Source organism: Pleurodeles waltl, chromosome 7, assembly GCF_031143425.1.
Source record: "Pleurodeles waltl isolate 20211129_DDA chromosome 7, aPleWal1.hap1.20221129, whole genome shotgun sequence".
Taxonomy (NCBI): domain Eukaryota; kingdom Metazoa; phylum Chordata; class Amphibia; order Caudata; family Salamandridae; genus Pleurodeles; species Pleurodeles waltl.
The window spans coordinates 808309742-808332182 of NC_090446.1; positions in this window are offsets into that span (position 1 = coordinate 808309742).

The following is a 22441-nucleotide window of genomic DNA, read 5'->3' on the forward strand; positions in this document are numbered from 1 at the left end:
CTGAGACTAAACTTATGCCAGCCATTCAGTTTGTTGATTCTGATTTTGTAGCTTTTTAAGTTGATTCTGATATGCACCGACCCTGGATTGATTATTAGTTTTTTAATAAACCTATTAAACTTTATATACTGAGTCCTGGTTATTATTGTGTGGCGGATAGACCCCATGAAAGTTGATTTGTATACTCGTCAACGCCTTTGCTTCCTAATCAACTGTAAAGGTCCATCAGATGAAGACTGACCTCCGCTTCCCTGCATACTCCAGTAGATAGTAGCTTGTCGAATAGCTAGTTACTGAAGTAGGGAGTTAGAGTGTCTCATCCTTGACTTGCCTAAGTCCAGTCCAAGCCCCTAAAGTCCATAGTTTGAGTTGGAGGATTGATGAAGTTCCAGCTGAGAGAGGAGAGAGTTGTACGTGTGGAGGAGTGAGTAATAGGGCTTTGTGTTGCAATTGCTTGTGTCTAGTAATCTTGTGCAGATTGTGTGGTGTGATGTGGTAGTGTTTTGAAGTGCTGTGTGAGTGTGGCACTTGATGCAGAGAAGTTGAAGTTGTTATCAGGATCAGTGTAACCTAAGATCCAGGGATAGTAATAAATGATGTAGAAAACACTGTGTTGTAATTGTCTGCTAAGTTTTGCGCTGCTTGTTGTGAGACATTGTCAACAGCACAATTGCGATAGGGACATTTATCTTTGCGTGAGAGTAAGGTTGGTTGGTGTGGTGAATCCCAAATACACAGGGAGATGTTACACTAATCTGGGTGATTCCACACTGGTCATGGTTTCATTCAAGTATGAGTCAAAGTAGGTCAGAAAGTGTCACTTCAGACCCTTTCTAGTGTGATTGAACACTTTAATTTCTAGTGTGATTGAACACTTTAATTTCTTTAGTGGCTCATACAAGGTTATTTGTTGAAATAGCTTTGCATTTTGTTATGCTTATTTAGTGCTGAGAAGCATGTGTTTGTGAAACATTGTAAAGGAGGTGAGCCACTGTGATGAGTGAGGCTGACACCACAGCATGCCACACAGGGATTGGTCAGTTGCTGTTGAGCAATGCTATCACTGGTTGCCTACGTCATTGAGTGCTGCACTATTATTGGCTATTATTGTCAAACGAGAACTGTGAGTTAAGGGTTATTTCCTGATTCGAAATGAATTTCTAACTGCAATGGTTGACAATATTGTTGAAAAATGACATGTTTTAAAGCCATTAGAGATCTAGTAAGATGAGATGTGAAAATACCTGTTCAGGGGGAGAAGAGGCACCACCTGAAGATAAGCCAGGTCTTTATATAGCTAGAAATGTGGGCATTCACACATATATTTAGTTGAATCAGTAACATAAGATCAGATAAAGAAGGTGCATTGACGTTCCCATGCTATGGCACACTTAATTTGAGAATCATTAAAAAGTTTAGGAGAGCATTATAAAAGATGAATTCAAAACCTAGACTTGCATAGTATGATGCATTTAATGCTTGGGAGCATGCAGCCCATGGTAGTCAGAAGGAAAAATATCAGGGAAGAGTCTGAAAGGCAATGCGTACTTGTGTAGATGCTAAATGGGATTCAAAACAAAAAAGGTGTAGGACTGACATGATAAATGATAAAGGGAGCTAGATTGTACCCTGCATTGATGAGTGAAGAGGCAGATAAAGCGAAAGAGAAAGGAAAGACAAGGTAAAAGAAGGAGGAAAAGACACAGAGAATGTAGACGAAGATACTGATAGAGACTCTAGTGATGACATCTTGGATGTGTTGCTTTCGGTGCATCCACCCCCATAGAATGAGACCCAACTCGATTGAATGAATGGTGCAGTTTCCAACGGAAATTCAGGAGTTCCCTCTGCACCAGTAAATACAGGAGTAACATGAGATAAACTCTGATGTAAGGGAGCTCAGGGGTTAAAATCCCTGTCAGTGCTACTGTTCACAATCCCCTGATGCAATTGCCATTCCACTCACTATTGGTCCTGCAGTTCCTTTATATAAACCTGAGTAATCAGGAGCTGTAATACATGCTTTAATGGTTCCTACTTGTATACATTTTTCAACTGCTGTTCCTGCCATCCCTGGATGGGGAAGATCAGAAAAACTCCTTTAATCCAGACTGAGGAGACCACCCCATGTCGCTTCTGTGTCATCAGTAGTGAATCAAGCAGGGATTTCCCTAATAGGAAAAACAGCTCAAAGATCACAACCCTTTGGCATGCTTAAGGATTTCGTCAGGACCTCGAGAGAAGGTCCAAACTCAGGATTAAACATTTCAGTCCCTGGTGAGAGAAAATGCAGTGAATGCGGTCAAATCAAAATTATAACTGGATAAAAATAATATCAGGAAATCTTTATCTTTCCTGATTAGATACCTATCAAGAGAACAAACTTGTGTATAGGTGTAAAAACCTCACAAGGGTTGCAGGACAAACACATGATAAACTGTCTGAATTGGCTCACAAATATTATATTGATCTAAGTAGGACAAAGTTATTGCAAAGAAGCTGTATTTTGTTGAGAATTATATTTGAAGCATGAGAATTCCAGGAATGAAAAAGCAAATTAGGGCATTGATTCATAGCATTTGAAAATGGAATGAATTAGGTAACTTGGAAGGCAGATGGGAGAAGAAGAGTGATAAGAAGACAAAGAGAAAGAGAGAGGACACACCAGCTTTTCCATTAAGGGAAGTGCCTGGTGGAGGTTATGTCCATGTGCCTTGGAGTAGAAGTGATGTTGCGTCATTCACTAATGATTTCCCAAAATTGAGAGAAAAGCCAGTAGAGTGGTAGACGCAGATTGCGCGGTTTATGAAGATCTCAGAGATCCTATTGGTGGATTTGAATACATTTTTCAATAGTGTGGTACAGGGTGATTTGTGGGCAGAATGTAAATTGGCGATAGAACAAGGACAGAGAAGGATCCACAAAGAAATCCAGTGACAAATGCTGGTGATGACTTTATTGAAAGGGAAGATACCAGCTGAAGACAGTGATTAGGTTAAGATTGGCAGGGCACTCCTAGAGCCGAAGGAGTGGGTGCATGTCTATTATGTAAGATTGTTGCAAATGTTTAAGTAGCACAGTGGAATAGAGACTTTGGAGGTGAAAGACAATGAAAATGTTGTTTCTAGATTTGTAACTGGATTGAGATCTGAGAGTAGCATGATGATTCAGCAGCATTTGATTTGTTGGCAAAGTAAGTTGACTGATGACATTTTGAGATATACAAAATATTGCAGTAGTGAATTGGAGATGAAGAAAAATAGACTAAAGGAGAAATGAATGGTGGTTCAAATGAAAGCCGCACAGAGAGGAGGAGGACAGAGTCAACCTTTTGTATGGAATGTTGGTTCTAGGCAAGGAGTGTGTAAGCAGGGAATGCTGGTGATGTAAAGTGGAAATGGGATACAACAAGGTAGAGGACGTGGTGTTCCAATTGACCAGAGTACTGTGATTCAAGTGGCAACTTTGAAAAAGACTAATGCTTGTCACTATTGCAATCAATTGGAGCACTGGGAGCCGGATTGTCATCTCAAAATTCTTGGTTTACAGAATCCCAGAGTAATAACCTAGTACAGTCACAAAATGTACTGAGACTGAGAATGCAAAATTTTAATGTGCCCGAAGTTCTGGTAATGCAGGTTCCACAAGCTCCGATGCCACAGCAGAAATCTAACGGTACGGTCCCAGATTAAATTCAAATTTGGTCACGAATGTAAATCAGAATCCTTTCTAAAATCACGGTGCATTTTACAGTTTCCCCTGTTTGAAGCATTTGAGGATTATGGTTTTGGCCTGTCCCTCTGACAGTGCCCTACGGGGAGAGGAAGATTGCGCTCTTGGTGCAGTCTTAGCGTTAGACAAGAGTGGTCCATCCATGGATGATGATGGTAATGGCCACCCTGTATCATTTCTGATCAATAATGGTGCTACCCACTCTACTGTCAGAACAGAGGAGGTTCCAAACTTACCCCTCTCAGGATAAAGAATCACAAGTTGTAAGAGTTGCAAATAAGCAAATGACAAACCCCACAACAGAAGAAGTACCTGTCAAAATAGGGTATTTTAAACAGGATCATCAATTTGTGATGTGTGATTCTAGTCCAGTGAGTCTTTTAGGAAGGGATCTTCTAAGAAAGCTAAAGTGTACCATTTACTGTGCACCAAAAGGTATTGATTTGCAAACTCATGATGAGTAAGTTGCCTTTAAATTGGAAAGAGATGGCCTTTAGGTTGCATCGTTCCCTATGAGGACAATTGATAATTTCCCAACAGATCTTAGAGAAGTGAAGACTGAAGTCTGGGACTTTTCATGAAAGGACATAGTTCTCATCATAGGTGTTGAATCTGTCTACATTGAAGTGAAACCAAATGTTGAGCATCGAAGACCACCACAGTATAATCTGACCCCATAAACAATCACTGGCATCACTCCAGTGATTGACTCAATAGTGCAGCAATGTATTTTGAAGGCAGTAATGAGACGTCCATGTAACTCACCCATTATGGGCTTATGGAAGCCTAGCAGTAAACACTGCATTGTCCAAGACCTGAGAAAGGTAACCACCATTGCTTTCCCCTGTTGTCCTGTGGTACTGAATCTAGCTATGATTTTATTTCAAATTCCATGTGAGGCTGAGCAGTTTGCTGTCACTGATTTATGTCAGGCCTTCTTTCTATACAAGTGCATGTTGACAGTCAGTTCCTCTTCGCATTTTGGTTTCAGAACCATGTTTTGGCATGGCTCTGAGTTCCATAGGGGCATAATGAGAGGCCCTTGATTTTAATCAGATCATTAAGAGGAATCTTGAGTCCTTAATCATGCCCTACAACTCAGTTCTAGTACAATACATCAATGGCCTGCTAGTGTCACTCAGTACTTTTACTGGTAAAAGAAGTACTTTATTACATGTACTAGTCAATACTTTGGATAAATTGCACAGGAAGCGTGCAAGCAAGACACAATTGCCCTGTTGAACCACTTGGCTGAGAATGGCCATAAAGTGTCCCCGAGTACTGTCAAAAAGAGGTCCAGTAAATTGGACATTACACTGAGAAGGAGTGAGGAAAGTGTTGCAAGAAAGAATTTCAGCAAACTGAAAATGAATAAACCAACCACTCAGAGAGGTCAATATGTTTTTGGGAATGGTGGGCTACTGTCACCAGGGGCTACTCAACTTTTCCTTAGTTGCCAAGCCTTTACAGAGGCTGACACACAAGAAAGTGAATGATCCGGTACCCCGGGATAATGATTGCTTGGTTGCTTTCATAGAGCTAGGAGAAAATCTTTGTCTCGTCCCAGCGCTGGGAATGCCTTGATCAGGTGGTCTCTTCAACAAGATCCAGTTGGACTTTGTCAAAATGCCTGTATGCAATGGAATGAGATATGTCCTAGTGGTAGTGTGCATCTTCTTGCATTGGGTTGAAGCTTATCTGAGCTGAAGAAATGACAGTTACATTGTTGTTGAGGGAACTGATCCCCAGGTTCTGTTTCCTGTCTTCTCTGGAGTCAGACGAGGGACTCATTTCAACAATGAGTTCCTGAAACTTTTGTGCACAGCATTACAAGTGGAGCACAGACTACATTGGAGCTAATGACCTGAGGCTTCAGGAATAGTGGAACAGGTGAATGGCACACTGAAACCCAAACTAGCTAAAGTGTGTGCTCCGACATCTTGAAGTGGCCTGGTGCTTTATCTCTTGTGCTGATGAGTCATACTTCGCAGCATTCCTGATCAGAGGACAGGACTGTCCCCTCATAAGATAATCATGGGCAGAGCAATAAGACTGCCAGGTGTATCTGCAAATGTGCTTGTGAAAATTACAGATGACATAATGTTTGATTACAGCAAAAGACTGTCTGATGTGGTGAGTTCTGTGTCTCACCAGGTTGGAACAGCTCCAGCCTCCCCACATCAAGAGCAGTGCCATGACCTCACTCCCAGTGACTGGGTCCTGGTGAAGAACACATGAAGAAAATGTGCTTAGAATCTTGTAGACATGGGCCTTACCCAGTTATTATGGTAATGACTACTGCTGTTAAATGTGGAGGTCCTCCCACCTGGAATCATACCTCCCATTCTCGTAGAGTTGAGTGTTTCCTTGATGATGTGACAGCATCTCTCACAAAAGTGCCAGTTGTGACAGAGAGATAGTGGGAGCAGGTTAGACAAACTATAGAATACAGAGACCAACCTGAAACAGCACATGTTTGGTCTGAGGGGTCTGGATAAGTCAACAGCTGAAGATGAAACAAGAGATCCTTGACGTGTGGTATTGAATGGGTCAGATTCAGACCCTGAGAAGGACCTAGTGCAGTGAAAACATGAGTGGGAGCTGGAGACTGCTGGCCAAGAAGGCAGGAGAGGGAGAGATTGAGTCTGCCTGAGGGACGTGTACCTCAAACTATTCCAGAGGATACTGAGGATTCTGGCCTGAGTGATAGTGAGGACAAAGGGTATGCAGTAAGGAGAACAGAAAGACCAACAGTACCCTGCTGAGGGTGCTCTTCACCTGAATGGGCATTCTTTGCTGCTAATGCCAGAGAGAGAGGATTTAGGGATTTTGAGGATAGGAGTGCAAATCCAGCTGAACCTCCAGCTGAACTTTGTGGCTGAACTGTGTTCTGAAATTATCTTGTCACTGAATCGACTGACCCAATTTGTTATTAGTGTGATCTCTGAAGTATGTACATATTGGAGATATCTAAACAGACTTTGTTAGAGAATTAAGAAGATTACCAAAGCCTGAGGAAGCTGAAGGAGTGTAATGGGTGTCAATTAGAAGAACATAGAGTAGGGCTAAAGAAGACTTGCAAAGATTTTGTAAATAACTTCATTATATTTGTTGAACTCTCTTTTGCCATTTGCACAGGTGGAAACTGACAGAGAAGATGCTGCTATTTTCCACCCAACAGTCTGGTTTTAGAGGAGTTATGGAAACTAATAGCCATTGTAGAAGTAGGTACATAATAGCAAGTGTGTCATTAAGTGTAGTTGTAGTACTGATTGTTATATTAGTGGGATTGTATTCCCCCACATCTTCTAGTTCAGTGGAGACCAGATCTACAGTTACCCCTAAAATACATAATCCTATTGACTGTAGTTTGTATTCACTAGATGATGAAGAATTACATGAAGAAACATCTAGAGGAGATTTTTCTTCAAATGCTTATTTTAAATTTGTTTATGAGTACATTGACTCTATGGATGCAAGGGAATGCTCTACGTGCACACAATTGCCTGCATCAGCTCAGAAGGGATCACGTACCACCACATTCATCTGACTTCTGGTGTTATTTGTAGCCTTTTATTGAGTATTTACTATAAACAGGGAAATTTCTCATATTATTTTTCAAATTATGATTTGATTCTTTCAGAAGTTCTCATACTTGAGCATTTGAATAGATGCCCTGCTATTAAAGATATGGGATAATTGTTAACTGCTTTAGACCCACCATGACATTGGACACTTTCTAGGCTCACAAAATAGTTTGACTTGCATTTTGACAGATGTAGAGAAGACATTTCATGATTTAGTTGAAGACAGAAGGTGAGATAAAGAATCTAAGTCAAAGACAGACATGGACCATAAGGATCAGCATAATTGGGCTAAAGAAGAAATTTAGCATCAAGTGTCAGGAAATCAAGAAGCATTGACTTCGGAATGGAAACATGAAGGGAAATTGTGCATATTTAAATGTACATCGTCAATTGACACATTATTCATGGAAAAGAGCGAATGTGATCACATGTTTGAGGTTCGAGGAAATTGGGAATTATTTTGGGCAGGTAAAGATCCTTTTATTCCTGGAGTTTATTGTATTTGGGTGCTCATGCATATTTCAAGTTGTCTAAAGGATGGTATGATGTATGTTATTTAGGTTTAGTTTTCCTGAAAATATATCATGTGGAACATTTTATTGATCCTGTATGGGAAACCAATTCCAGACCTAAATGAGGTGCTAGTGGTGGATTACTAGTGGGAGACATCTTTGGTTGAATGATTTAATCTGTAGATGTGGTTTTAAATGACATAAAGATTAGAAAGTTGTCTACCATAGTGAATAAACTGTCCACCATAACATCAGGAGCCTTATTGGTTGTAGATACTGAAATTGTAGCTATGAGATCCATGGTTTTGCAATACCGTCTTGCATTAGACATTCTCCTCACCAAAGAGGGTGGAGTCTGCAGGATGTTCAAGGTCTAGCAATGTTAAACTTATACACGTGATAAAAGAAAAGATTTGGAGGCGTATGTTAAGAAAATTTCAGGTTTGAAGGAAGATTTGAAGAAGTTAGAAGCAACAGGTGCTTGGAACACAATTAGAAAAGGATTTGCTGCAGCTGGCAAATGGTTTGGAAACTTGGAAGTGGGAGAGTGGGTTCTATTTTGAGACCTCTCTTGATAATTGCTTTATGTGCAATATCTCTCACTGGGATCCTTAAGGAGTGAAAAGGAAGTGAGAAGATATACAACTGGTGCAGAGTCAGTGTAAATATTATGCTGAAATGAAACATCTGGAAGAGACTAGACAAAAATACATGAAACGTTTGAGGTTTTTATTAGTCCATCTGATACATATCTTATCTTGATTGCGATGGCACAATTCACCATCAGATGGGGGATTGGAGTAATGTGAGTTAGACTTCACTCCTACATGTCACAGAAGCAATACAAATGTGCAACCAACACCATTTGCTCAGTGTGCCTTCACATTATTAATACAAAGTGAAGCATCACAACATATAATTAATGGTGTATTCACTGTAGAACTAGAGATTTATATACATGTGTGTCCTAATGTTTTAGCTTACATGGAATTTTGTAGTTTTCATTTACATTTACATTTCTTTTTCAAGATGTATTGCATTTATTAAAAGCTATTTCTTAAGTAATCATTGATTTATTTAGTTTTGCATTTATTTTGATTTATCTGGCACCTATAATTGTGTATTTAAAGTGCACATTGACAATGATTAAGTAAAGTTAGCTTGACTAGGCCTTCATTTCTTAACATGAGATGTATTTTTCCGTGCTCTATATGTTTCTTCTTTACAGGTGCACATTTGTGATTGCTTAGTTAGAGAAAGGAGTATTGTGTATTTGAGATAGAGAGACCTGAGAAGAGAAATCCTGGCAAATACAGAATTATTTAAGGAGCAGAAGAGGCCTCCTATTCATTGCGTGTGAAGAATGAGGGTGCTTAAGGTTAACTTGGTTGTTGTAGTTCTGGGATGGGAAAATCAACGGATGTTGCAGATGCACCCTGTGAGAAAGAGAAATAATTGAATGCTCCTCGAACACTCTGTTTACATTAGTGTTCACACTGTTAGATGTACAGCAGATTCCTTTAGACTTTGAAAGTTACAGACCTCTTTGGTTCACCATGTCTTTTTGAGTGAGCATCTTCATGTTAAACCCTGATTTGCCATTTTAGATGACTTCTACTGGATTCTTCATGATGGTGATACCTACCACTCTTTATTCTCAAATCCTTTGAGACTTTACCTTGAACTTTCCCATTTTAGCTGAGAGCCTGGATTGGACGACCTTAGATCCATTCTTATTTAGAAAGGGAAATTTGACTTCCTTCAAGGAATGCCAATTCCTGTTTCTTAGCATCTGTATTGCTGTGATTGTATTCTTTGTATGCCTTATGCTACTGAGACTGGACTTATTCTGGCGTTTCAGTTTGCCGGTTCTGATTTTGCATCTTTATAAGTTGATTTTGACATTCACCTACATTGCACGAGAGTGACACACACTTGCACAACACACACCCCACACACAACCAGCTGCACAACAATAAAAATGTGTCCCCGAAAATCGGCAGAAAGCAAGGACAACAAGAATTGACTAAAGTGATTGTAATCAGATCAACATCAAAATTAATAAGTCGATTTGGCAACGAACCAGATATATACACATGTACAAAAAAGGAACACTGCCCAGTCCAAAGTTCAAAGGGCCCACATGGCCACAGGGCACAGTCTAAGGCCTAACTCGAATCCTGAGCACATCGGGATAGAACACTGCAAGGGCATCAGTTTGCAAATAGGCAGGCACCTCATGGGGAGGGGGGCACTTCAGCCGGATGCGGGAACAAGCCCACTGGTTCTGGAGGAAGCAACATGCCCATTGCTTTGTCCTGGGGAGTTCAAGGCCACAGTCTCTCAAGTGGGTGTCTTGCCCACTGGTTCTGTAGGGGACAATATGCCCATTGCTTTGTCCTGGGAGTGCAAGACCACAGTCTCTCAAGTGAGTGTCTTGCCCACTGGTTCTGGAGGGGGCAACATGCCTATTGCTTTGTCCTGGGGAGTGCAAGGCCACACTCTCTCCAGTGGGTGTCTTGCTCATTGGTTCTGTAGGGGACAATATGCCCATTGCTTTGTCCTGGGAGTGCAAGACCACAGTCTCTCAAGTGAGTGTCTTGCCCACTGGTTCTGGAGGGGGCAAAATGCCTATTGCTTTGTCCTGGGGAGTTCAAGGCCACAGTCTCTCAAGTGGGTGTCTTGCCCACTGGTTCTGTAGGGGACAATATGCCCATTGCTTTGTCCTGGGAGTGCAAGACCACAGTCTCTCAAGTGGGTGTCTTGCCCACTGGTTCTGTAGGGGACAATATGCCCATTGCTTTGTCCTGGGAGTGCAAGACCACAGTCTCTCAAGTGAGTGTCTTGCCCACTGGTTCTGGAGGGGGCAACATGCCTATTGCTTTGTCCTGGGGAGTGCAAGGCCACACTCTCTCAAGTGTGTGTCTTGCTCATTGGTTCTGAGGGGATAACATGCCAATTGCTTTCCCCTGGGGAGTACATGGCCACAGTCTCTCAAGTGGGTGTCTTGCTCATTGGTTCTGGAGAGGGCAGCCCACACCGTAGCCACTGGAGGGTGGACTACCTAACGTCCACCTACAGTGATGGCACTTCAGCCGGATGCGGGAATAAGCCCACTGGTTCTGGAGGGGGCAACATACCCATTGCTTTGTCCTGGGGAGTGCAAGGCCACAGTCTCTCAAGTGAGTGTCTTGCCCACTGGTTCTGGAGGGGGCAACATGCCCATTGCTTTGTCCTGGGGAGTGCAAGGTCACAGTCTCTCAAGTGGGTGTCTTGCTCATTGGTTCTGAGGGGACAACATGCCCATTGCTTTCCCCTGGGGAGTACATGGCCACAGTCTCTCAAGTGAGTGTCTTGCTCATTGGTTCTGCAGGGGGCAGCCCACACCGTAGCCACTGGAGGGCGGACTACCTAACGTCCACCTACAGTGATGGCACTTCAGCCGGATGCGGGAACAAGCCCACTGGTTCTGGAGGGGGCAACATGCCCATTGCTTTGTCCTGGGGAGTGCAAGGCCACAGTCTCTCAAGTGAGTGTCTTGCCCACTGGTTCTGGAGGGGGCAACATGCCTATTGCTTTGTCCTGGGGAGTACATGGCCACAGTCTCTCAAGTGGGTGTCTTGCCCACTGGTTCTGGAGGGGGCAGCCTGCACCGTAGCCACTGGAAGGTGGACTACCTAACGTCCGCCTACAGTGATGGCTGCATGGTGGTGGTGGTTGGGGGAGGCTGCTTGGCAGCCCCTGCACTCACTGATGGCTGCATGGTGGTGGTGGTTGGGGGAGGCTCCTGGGCAGCCCCATGCACTCACTGATGGCTGTATAGTGGTGGTGGTTGGGGGAGGCTACTGGCCAGCCCCAGGACTCACTGATGGCTGCATTGTGGTGGTGGTTGGGGGAGGCTCCTGGGCAGCCCCTGAACTCACTGATTTCTGCACATCCACGGCTGGAGGTGGGGGCCCCGTAACAGCTGGTGGTGGTGGCAGTGTTAGCCTGACAGCTTCCGCTGGTCTACAGTGCCTCTTGTCCTCCTCTTCATGCATCAGGGATCCCTTACCTTTCTTGGCCGGGGTTGATGGGCTCTTCCCCTCTCTGTCTGGTGGTGCAGGCTCCTTTCTGCCCCTTCTTCACAGCTGGTGTAGGCTCCTTCCCCTTCCTCACAGCTGCCGCTAGACTCTTCCCTTTCATCTGTGGTGGTGCTGGCTCCCTCCACTTCAGTGGCGTAGGTCTTGTATCCTACCACCATGGGTAGGTGGTGCTACCACTGTCCCCGTGGACTGTTTGGCTGAGGTGCTGGGCTGTGTCCTTGGTACCTTGCCCATACATGCAGGATGGGGGTAGGGAAGAGGTCAGTTTGGGAAAGGAAAGGCTCTTTAGGGACGTTGGGACGGGAGGAGGGAGGAGTAATGGGAGTGGGGGGTGAGGGAGTGGTTGTTGAAAGTGTATGTCTGCTGGATTTGGATGCAGGTGCATGGGCTGTATGCTGAAGTGAGGTGGATGGCTGTTGGGTGTCTGAGTGCTTGCGTTTGTGTACTTTGGGGGGGGCAGACATGGGGGAGTGGACACAGGGGACATGTGCATGGATTTTGTTTTTTTGTCCTCATCACACTACTCCACTCCAGCAGGGGAAATCCTGGGATTGTAACTCAAGGCGCGGGCCCCTCAGTAATAACGGGCCACACCACCTTTTTGAGACGCAACAGTTCCCTCTTTCCCCATAACTCAACTGCACGAGCAACCAGCTCTGCTCACTCGTGCAATAGTCTTTCCAGAGTATAACCTGGTGGGTAGGATGGAGCTTTAATCATCAGACTTCGTTCAGGAAACACTTGACCCAATAAAATTCATTGCTTGACTACCATTCTCCCAAATCCACCAAAACTCATCTTTCTTACTAACAGGACCAATCCGTTCCAAGTTGCAAACCCGATTAACCGACGTTACCCACTCCTGGACTGTGGGAGGTGATGACCAAGTCAATTCACGACAGATCTCCCAACGGGAAAGAAGCATCAGCACAAACAGCAAATACTCATGATGTGTGGTGACTTTCTCGGCTTGAGTCACTTGATTACATAGCCCGAAAATAATCATCAAAGGACTTACCTCCAACTCCGAACTCAGAATTTCTTTAAGAGTTTTTTCAATACCTTCCCAGAACTTCCCCAACTTTGAACACAGCCAAAACATGTGAAGATCATCTGCACTGGGATGGCCACAACAAGGGAAATTCTCCTCTAGCTTCCCTATAACAGTCAACTTTGCCGGTGTCCAGTAAACCCTATGCAAAGTGAACAGATGATTTTTCTTCATAGCTGCAGATTTGGTGATGAACCACAGCCTAGAACATGATGTTTCCCACAAATTAACAACGTCTAGGGCTGGGAAAACTTTCCCTCACTTCGACACCAGAAGAGGTGGATCCTCTTCTACCATATCCATCAGCACGTGGTACCACAGGGCAACTTCTTTCTTGATGAATTTCTGCCCTAGCTTCTCATCCCAAGGATTCTTCCCAATTTCTCTTTCCCAAAGTGATTTGGCTCAACTTGACAACTAATTTTATTTAAACTTTGACATTGCTTCACCTACTTGTTCCAAAAATGTGAACCTAGATACCAACTTAGAATCTTCTCAAATTTGGCCCCATTTATTCACTCCATTGACCTTCAACGGAAGTGATAACTTGTCCCAGAGGTACTCAGGAGTACCCGGTGAATCCCGGATAGGTGACGAGCTACTATAATAAGCTACACCTAGAATATCCTGAGTTTAGGACCAAATTTTACATGCTTGCTTAAGAATTCTAAGTCGAACCTTCTCAAAATATTTCGGATGGCCGAATTTGTATAAAAAAAATTCCCTCTCTTCTGCAAAACGATAGGTCAAAGCATTCCAAAAAGATGTACACTCTGCACTGTTACTCAAAATAATTCTTACATTCTTTAACTGAAAAGAAAGATAATATTTGTAGAAACCTGGCGTTGCTATCCCTCTCCATTCTTTTTGCATAATTTCTTCCAAGCTATCCTTACACCCTTAGATGCCTATATAAATGCAGATAGATCACCCTGTAATTTCTTAAACCAACAAGATTTAAATTCCAATGGGATAGCATTAAATAGAAAGGTGAATTTTGGAAGAACAATCATCTTTAAAATATTAAATTTGCCTATGAAAGAGAAGGGGAGAGTCGCCCATGTCTTGAGGAGTTTTTTCGTCTGAGAATGAGCTCTATCAAAGTTAACCTTTGGCACTTTGCTAAAGTCGGCCGTGACCAGAGTGCCCAAGTATCTTATCTCTTGCTTAACTAATGGAGAATTATAAACCATGTTCTAGCACATAATCTCTGTCTTTTTACGGAATAGCCCCACACCCTACCAAACTCTTCCTGAAACAAATTAATAGTAGGTAGGTAAGCAGTAACATCCTTGGTATAGATCATAAGATTATCTGCATACAATACAACTTTCCTTTCCCACCCAGTGCTTTGGAAGGGAAGAACATTAGCATTAGCCCTGAGTGATATTGCCAGAGGTTTGATGTACAAATCAAACAAGAGAGGAGATAAAGGGCACCCCTGACGAATCCCTCGCACGATCCTGAACTCTTGTGATAGCTTATCATTGATCAATATTCGGGCTGTGGGACACCTATACAAAGACATAATTGCCTTAATAAAAGATTCCCCAATACCATTAAAGTTCCATTACAACCTTCAAGAAGGTCCAATTTACCCGATCAAATGCTTTAGCTGCATCGAAGGTCAAAACCGCAATTAGGGCCCCATCCTGCAGGGCCAGGTATTTGGCTCCCAACAAGTCTTGGGTTAGTTTCTGAAGTTTCCTTCCCTTAATAAATCCCTTCTGGTCCACATGCACCAGCATACCAGCCACTCTCCCAAGTCTTCTAGTTAAAATAGCAGTATAAAGTTTAATGTCAGAAGTAAGTAATGACATAGGTCGATATGAAGTACACTGGGTCGGATCTTTTTGAGGTTTCAAAAGTAGACAAATTATAGCCTCATCCCAAGAGTTCGGCACTTGCAAACCTCCAAAGAACACATAATTAAAAACTTCCAACAAGACTTGAGTCAACTCCTCTCTAAGTACACTATATAATTAATTTGGGAGATTATCGGGACAGGTGCCTTTCCTCTCTTTAGATTCTTTAGTGCTTCATTCACCTCTCTTTCCCCTATCTCACCACCTAACTGCTGTTGTGTCAGATCATCCAGAGCCAGGACGTGTATTCACTTCAAAAACTCTCTAGCCTGCTCTTCACATATCCACAAATCTTCAGTATAAAGTGTTTGAAAAAAAATAAGTAAAGGCTCCTTCTATCTCTGGTGCCTCCACACAGAGATGGCCTGTGTCTTCTGCTCTCATCGACAAAATATAATTCTTCAAGTAATCTGATTTAGGGGGTTATTCTAACTTTGGAGGAGTGTTAATCCGTCCCAAAAGTGACGGTAAAGTGACGGGTATACCACCAGCCGTATTACGAGTTCCATAGGATATAATGGACTCGTAATACGGCTGGTGGTAAATCCGTCACTTTTCCGTCACTTTTGGGATTGATTAACACCTCCTCCAAAGTTAGAATAACCCCTTTAGTTTTTCAAGCTAACAGCTTGGTACACCCTTACCCACACTCATAGTGTGCATTACAACTGCTATCCCATCTTTTCCTATTTTGTCTCTCTAGAAACAGTTCCAAATCTAAAGTCGCTCTTTCATGATGAACTTCCAAACATCCTGGCTGCCTTTCATTTTTTACCTGGTAGGAATTATTAATTAGCCCCTGCAAAGTAGCTACGGCAGATTGAAGGTTTTTATATTCCGCCACCTCCTCTTAATGCCTAAAAGCCACAAAATTAGCAAGTCTGCCCCTAATATATGCCTTATAGGCATCCCAAACAGTCTGTAACACGGCTGACCCATAGTTAAAGGCAATAAATTATTTCGTACCCTTCCTTTAAGCGTCAATTATCAACTCATCTAAAAATAATACCCTATTCACCGTCCACCTAAAATTAGAGAGTTGAGTCTTAAAACCAAGATGCAATTTTACTGCTGAATGATCAGAAAGGTGAGCAGGGGCATGACCCACAAAATAGACGCTACAACACAAACTTTTTTGTACCATTAAAACGTCTATTCTGGACCAGTGAGCATATTTCTTGTTGTTAAATGTAAATCTTGAACCTTCACCCCTCCTTCCAATGCCCAATATCCACAAGACCAAGATCTGTCATAGCCTGCCTCACCCACAACTGTGTTTTATGAGAATTAACCTTTGCTCTGGGGGTAGATTTATCCAAAACAGGGTCCAACAATATGTTAAAGTCTCCTGCCAGCAAAACTGGGTATTTGGCTAGTAATAGGTGCTTCAATAACCCTTGAAATGGTGCCGGATCGTCTATGTTAGGACCAGAATAACCTGCAACCGTGAACCAAATCCCAAACAAGCTCACTTCTACTATCAACCATCTGTCTTTTGAATTTACTAACACCTCACCCACATTTACCTTCAATGATTTTTTTAAGAGAATTGCCACCCCCTTCACTGAAGAGAATTGATTAGTGCTTACAATATAACCCACCCATTTCACTTGCTTAAGAAAGGCGTCCCATTCATCTTGCAATAAGTGAGTCTCCTGAAGAATAACTAACTCCTCCTCAGCGATTCTTATAAACTCATAAATCTTCCTCCTCCCTTCTTTAACCCTCAAACCATTTACATTCCACGAGAGAATCTTCAAGTGGGAGAACTCGTGACTACTCATTACTGGCAAGACAGCACCCAACCCCCCAGGCCCTCGGCCACGCCTGAATGTAGAAACTCAGAGGACAATTATATGTATTTTTTTCTTTTTTTTCCCATATGCTCCCACACCTAGTGCAAAACAATAACCCAATCACCTCTAACAATACCCTTCCCAAACCAAGGGGAACCCTCCAATCCTTCTCTGGGATAATCATGACGTTACCCCCTAGGAACTCTCTACTGGACAGAACATAGCATATACTACTGTGATGCCTTAATCTGTTCTATAAAGGCCCACAACTCCATAGGATTCCTAATATTGTGCATTGTATTGCTTCACATAATTTGGGCAGCCGGGAACCTTAGCTGGACTGTAGCACCTAAAGACCTAAGTTCCTGCATATAGTTCCCCAACTCTCACTGCCTATCCAAGGTCACCTTTGACACATCTGATTGAATACAAAAGGACCAGTCCCCTTTAGAAAAGCTGCCTGCTTGGAGAGCTTCAGAGAGCATTTTTTCCTTAACAGAATATGTGACAAAGTTAATCAATATTTTCCTAGGGACCTTCCTTCCAGAGTTCCTCTTAAATGGATCTCGATTAATTTTTTGGATGTCATCTTCTAGATTTAATTGAACTAAATTTGGAATGGCCTCCCTGATCAACGAGATATTTCTTAATGTCTTCTCCTTCCACACCGTCAGGGACACCCAACAGTCTGATATTATTCCTCCTCATGTTGCTTTCCAAAGTTTCGAGCTTGTCTTGAAGAATCTTCTCTCCATTTTTACAGCTGTGTAATATCTTGACTGTCCTGTTCTTCCACCGCTACTTACAGCCTGCCCAATCTTTCTGTTATCGAGTTAATCTTGCCCTCCAGGGCCTCACATACTTCTCTAATTTATACTTGATTGTGCTCAGAAATCTCGAACTTCTCTCTAATCTCCTTTATTAAGGAGATCAGAAGGTCTCTTACTGTCAGAGCGTGCTGCTGCATGAGGGCGACCAAGGGACTAAATTCTGGAGAGACAGAGGTTGACGGAAGTGAAACCTCCATCGGCCCTAAGGAGAGCACCTTGGATAAGAGCTTATCGTTGTTAAGCAACTCATGCATCATTAAATCAGACCCTCCCAAGACCCCAGAGGTATCAATTACCTCTTGACGGAGTGCTCCCGCTTTCACCCCCCCTGAGGAAGGTTTAAAAAAAGACAAGAGTGGTGCAGCCCTTCCTTGGTCTTCCAATGAGTGTTTAAAAATGGAGGTGCTTTTCTTCAAAATGTGTGGAGATCCTACTTTACAAGGCACTTCTTTATTACCCTTTATGCTGAAATGCTGACCCTCCGTGGGATTGCTTGTTTCCAGGGTAGCTGGTTTCCCCCACACCTCAACCTCTCTGCCCCCTTCTACCCTTTTCTTCCTGTTGGGGATTAGTACAGGAGAAGTGCCAAGGTCCGGATTTGAAGAGCCAAACTTACCCTTCAGTGCTGTACCTCCAGATGCATTAATAGCAGCATGGGAGGCTCTAGAGCCGACTCGGAAGCAGCATTTAACTGGCGGCATCACAATAGATTTTCCGCACTCTCAATCAGCCCTACCCGGCTGCAAGAGGTCTTCCCTCCTCCCGCGCCGGCTGCTCCTCAGAGACTGCAGCGGAAAGAGCAGCATCTCCCACGGCACACGTTCCTGACAGCCTCTGCCCACACGCCGGGGCCCGAGGCGCAATTCTGCTGGCTTTCCACCATCTCGCCTGTCAAGACACACACCGACTATGCCCCGGAGCCTTCAGGCGGTGACCGCAAAACCAAAACAAGCAGTCTGAGGTGTCAATTTAGTGCAGCATTACCAGCGTTATAAGAATTACCAGGCATAACCCTGCAAACGACATCTGTTCAGGAGCACGAGAGCTCGCAATCACGCCCTTCAGCTGGCTGCCATGTTCCTCCTGCGGGCACCTCCCCCGCCCGTGTGCATGGATGTTGTGGAGGTGACTGCCAGTGAGGTGTGTGTTCTGCTTGGTGTGGTGATGCTGGTAGTGGATGTTGATTTAGCGCATGCAGGTGTGAGTGTGGACGTACCTGGGAGGGAGGTGGAGGAGGATAAGAAGGGGGAGGCAGTGGAGGCAGTGGATGTTGTTGTGTCTGCAATGGTGTGGTGTTTGTTTGAGTGCCTGTGGGATGAAGTGTGGTACTTGTGTTTGCCTGTGACACTCTTGGATGTTGTCTTGTGTGCATACTCGTCTGTTTGTGTGCTTGGGGTGGGTTGGGGTTGAGGAGAATGGGACTGGGAAGTGGAAGTTGGAGGGGGGACAGTAGGAACAGGGACAATGGCTGCCATCAAAGAGGAGGCCAGAGCCTGAATCGATCTCTGTTGGGCCGCCAATCCTCCATGAATGTCCTCCAGGAATGCATTGCATTGCTGCATCTGGGATGCCAGCCCCTGGATGGTATTCACAACGGTTAACTGCCCTACAGAGATAGATCTCAGGAGGTCAATAGCCTCCTCACTCAGGGCAGCAGGGCTCACTGGGGCAGGGCCTGAGGTGCCTGGGATGAAGGAGATGCTCACCCTCCGGGGTGAGCAGGCACAGACAACTCGCTGAGGGGCTACTGCGAAGGTGGTGCTTCTACGGGGTGGCGGCTGTACCTGCAGCTGGGGTGGTCACAGAGGTGTCTGCCACCACCAGGGAGCTCCCAGTGTCTGCACTGTCCCCTCCAGTCTCCGTCGGGGTGCTCCCTCCGCCTTCCATCCCACTGGTTCTCTCGGTGTCGGTGGACTCTGCCTCCAGGGTCCTATGGGATTCAGCTCCCCCTCTCGCCGGTGCCTCTGCTCCTCTGCCAGATGATGCCAATGCACATAAGGAGAGGATGACAAAACAAGAAAGGGGTGGAGGGACAAAGGATACACTGGGTCAATGACACCACCTATGGCGTACACAGCACCCTCACACACAGGGAATAGGCCTACGCACTATGCATTGCACTACCAGTGATATGGCCAGTCACCAAGGCATGCGGAGGAGCACACACCACCAACTGCAGCATACCTGAGACCCACACAATCCTGCCTAGAAGTGAATACTAACAAGCGAGGTTACCTGTATTTGCCATGCAACCCTTACCCTTCAGAGGACCTATGCTGCTGTGTCTGGCCTTAGGGGCACCCACTAACACACAACCACCACCCGGATACCACCCCACCAGCCATAAGTTGTAACTATATCCACTGTACTGACCCCCTCGTGGCTGATGTGATGCCCTCAGGTGCCCATCCAACTCAGGGTATGCCACTGCCAGTATTTAGGCCACCAGGGGGATCAGGGTCTGACGGGCACCCCTTCCTCATTGGGAGGCCATCCCCAGCTGGGCCTCCGTGGTCTTCCATGCCCAGCGTCTCAGGTCCTCCGACCGCTTGTGACAGTGGGTGCTCTGCCTGCCATAGACCCCCACGATCCGCACCTCCTTGGCAATGGCATGCCATAATCCCTTCTTTTGATGGGTGCTGACTTGCAGAGGTAATACATACAGGAGAACTCCATTAAACAAACAGTCTAGCCTGTCACACACATGGCCCACCATACCCGATCCCATCAACATTGCAAAACACAAAGGCCAGCTCACAACATGAACACCACCAAGAGGAAATCCATCCACCCCCCACTCACCCTTACATGATGCCTTCACACACAACTCCATGCATTCATGCCACATTCATCGTGCCCACAATGTACTCACTTGTTGGCATGGAGGCCCATACGGTGGTCCGTACAGGGGTAGGGCACCATCCACCAGTCGCTCGCTCCAACTCCTCCGAAGTGAAGGCTGGGGCCCTTTCCTTGGTCACATGGGCCATGGTAGGTTTCAGACACAGGTCACAGCAGCACATGCAATGTAGGTCTTCTCCTGTGGAAGGTCAGGAAACAAGTGATGATTGAGAAATAAAATGGCGGTCATGTCCACGGTGGTGTATACCGTCACTGCCGGAGTACATCCCCATTGGCCACTGTACCCCATAGGGCCCAATTTTTTCCAATGAAGAATTGCACGGCGGTTCACGACTGCCAACCACCACGGTGCACAACGTCAGTGGAATTACCTCACTCCACCTGTCCCTACACACAGGACAGGCAGTCACCATTTCAAGGGGGGGAACAGTCCTATGGATATTTGCTGCATTACAGGATAAAACATACTTTTAAATTCCACTGTCCCAAAACATGATTACACTATGAAGACTGCTGTTGTGGTATAGTTGTTCAAATTGTGACAACCTACTCACTATTGTGTCCCTTAGGTACCTACCTCTATGGATGAATAGGAGATGGAGACATACCCCCGTGTACAGACCCCTGGTGGACTTAGCTACACTGGAGGACAGGCACATAATACTCACCTATAGACTGGACAGGGACAGCTGTGTGCCCAGTTGAAGCCTGACCTGATAGCTATCTGTCATCCCACTGGGATCCCTCCTCTTGTGCAAGTTCTATCAGTGCTCCATTTCCTAGCAACTGGTTCTTTCCAAGTGACAGTGGGCTTGGCAGCAAGAATGTCACAGCCAATGTTCTCAATAGTGCTGGCAAGAGTCTTGTCCGCCCTGATAAAACATGTGCAGTTACATTGCTTTTCCCCAGGTGGACGATTTGGCCAATGTGGAGGCAGAGTTTTATGCAATGGGACATATCCCCAATATAATTGGGGTGATTGACGGAACACATATTGCGTTTGTACCCCCCTGGCAAAATGAACAGCTGTACAGGAATCGTAAGAGTTTCCACTCCATGAAGGTGCCTATGGTGTGCAGGGAGGACCAGTACATCTCCCATGTCAATGCTAAGTATCCTGGGTCGGTGCATGATGCATTTGTCCTGAGGAATAGCAGTAATGTGATGTCCCAGCTACAGAGGCACAGGATGTGGCTTATAGGTGAGCCTTGGTCCCTACCTATGTTATATTGGTGTATGGCTATGCTGTTGGCCAAATAGGATAGTTTGTGGCTAAATGTTGTCCCTCAATATTTGCAGGTGACTCTGGTTACCCAAACCTATCCTTGCTGCTGGCCCCTGTGAGGAATGCCAGGACAAGGGCAGAAGTATGTTACAATGAGGCACATGGTCGAACCAGAAAGATAATTGTGAGAACCTTCGGCCTCCTGAAGGCCAAGTTCAGGTGCCTCCATCTAACAGGTGGATCCCTGTGCTATTCACCCACAAAGGTCTGAGAGATAGTAATGGCATGCTGCAAGTTGCACAACCTGGCCCACAGACGCATGTACCTTTTCTGCAGGAGGAGGAGACTGGAGATGCCCCTGTGGCAGCAGTGGACCCTGAGGACAGTGAGGATGAGGATGTGGCCAACAGAACATTAGTGATCCATCAGTACTTTCAATGACACACAGGTGAGACAGTGCAACTTCACATTTCTATGAATATTGTTGGATTCTGTGTGGCATTGGGATGCTGGCATTACCCACTTGTTTCCCCTACTTACTGTTGCCTATGGATTGTCATTTTACAGATGTTGATGATATGACAACAATGCCCTGATGTGATCACAACAGCCAGCAATAGGTCATTCATCCTATGCTCTCACTATGTACAGTTCATGTGCAATGGTTGTAGCTGTTTCAATCAATACACATTTGCAATATGTGAAATACTAGTAGTAGAAGTTTGTCCAAGGGTGTTTATTGTAGTACTGAGATATTGAGGGGAAGGTGCAATGGAATGGGTGATGATGGTGAAAAGTCCAGGGTATTGTTCCAGTCTGTTTGTAGCACAGATGCAGTGTCCAAAGGGGACATAGGAAGGGGAGCAATGGCAGTTCAAGGTGGATAAGGTGACAGA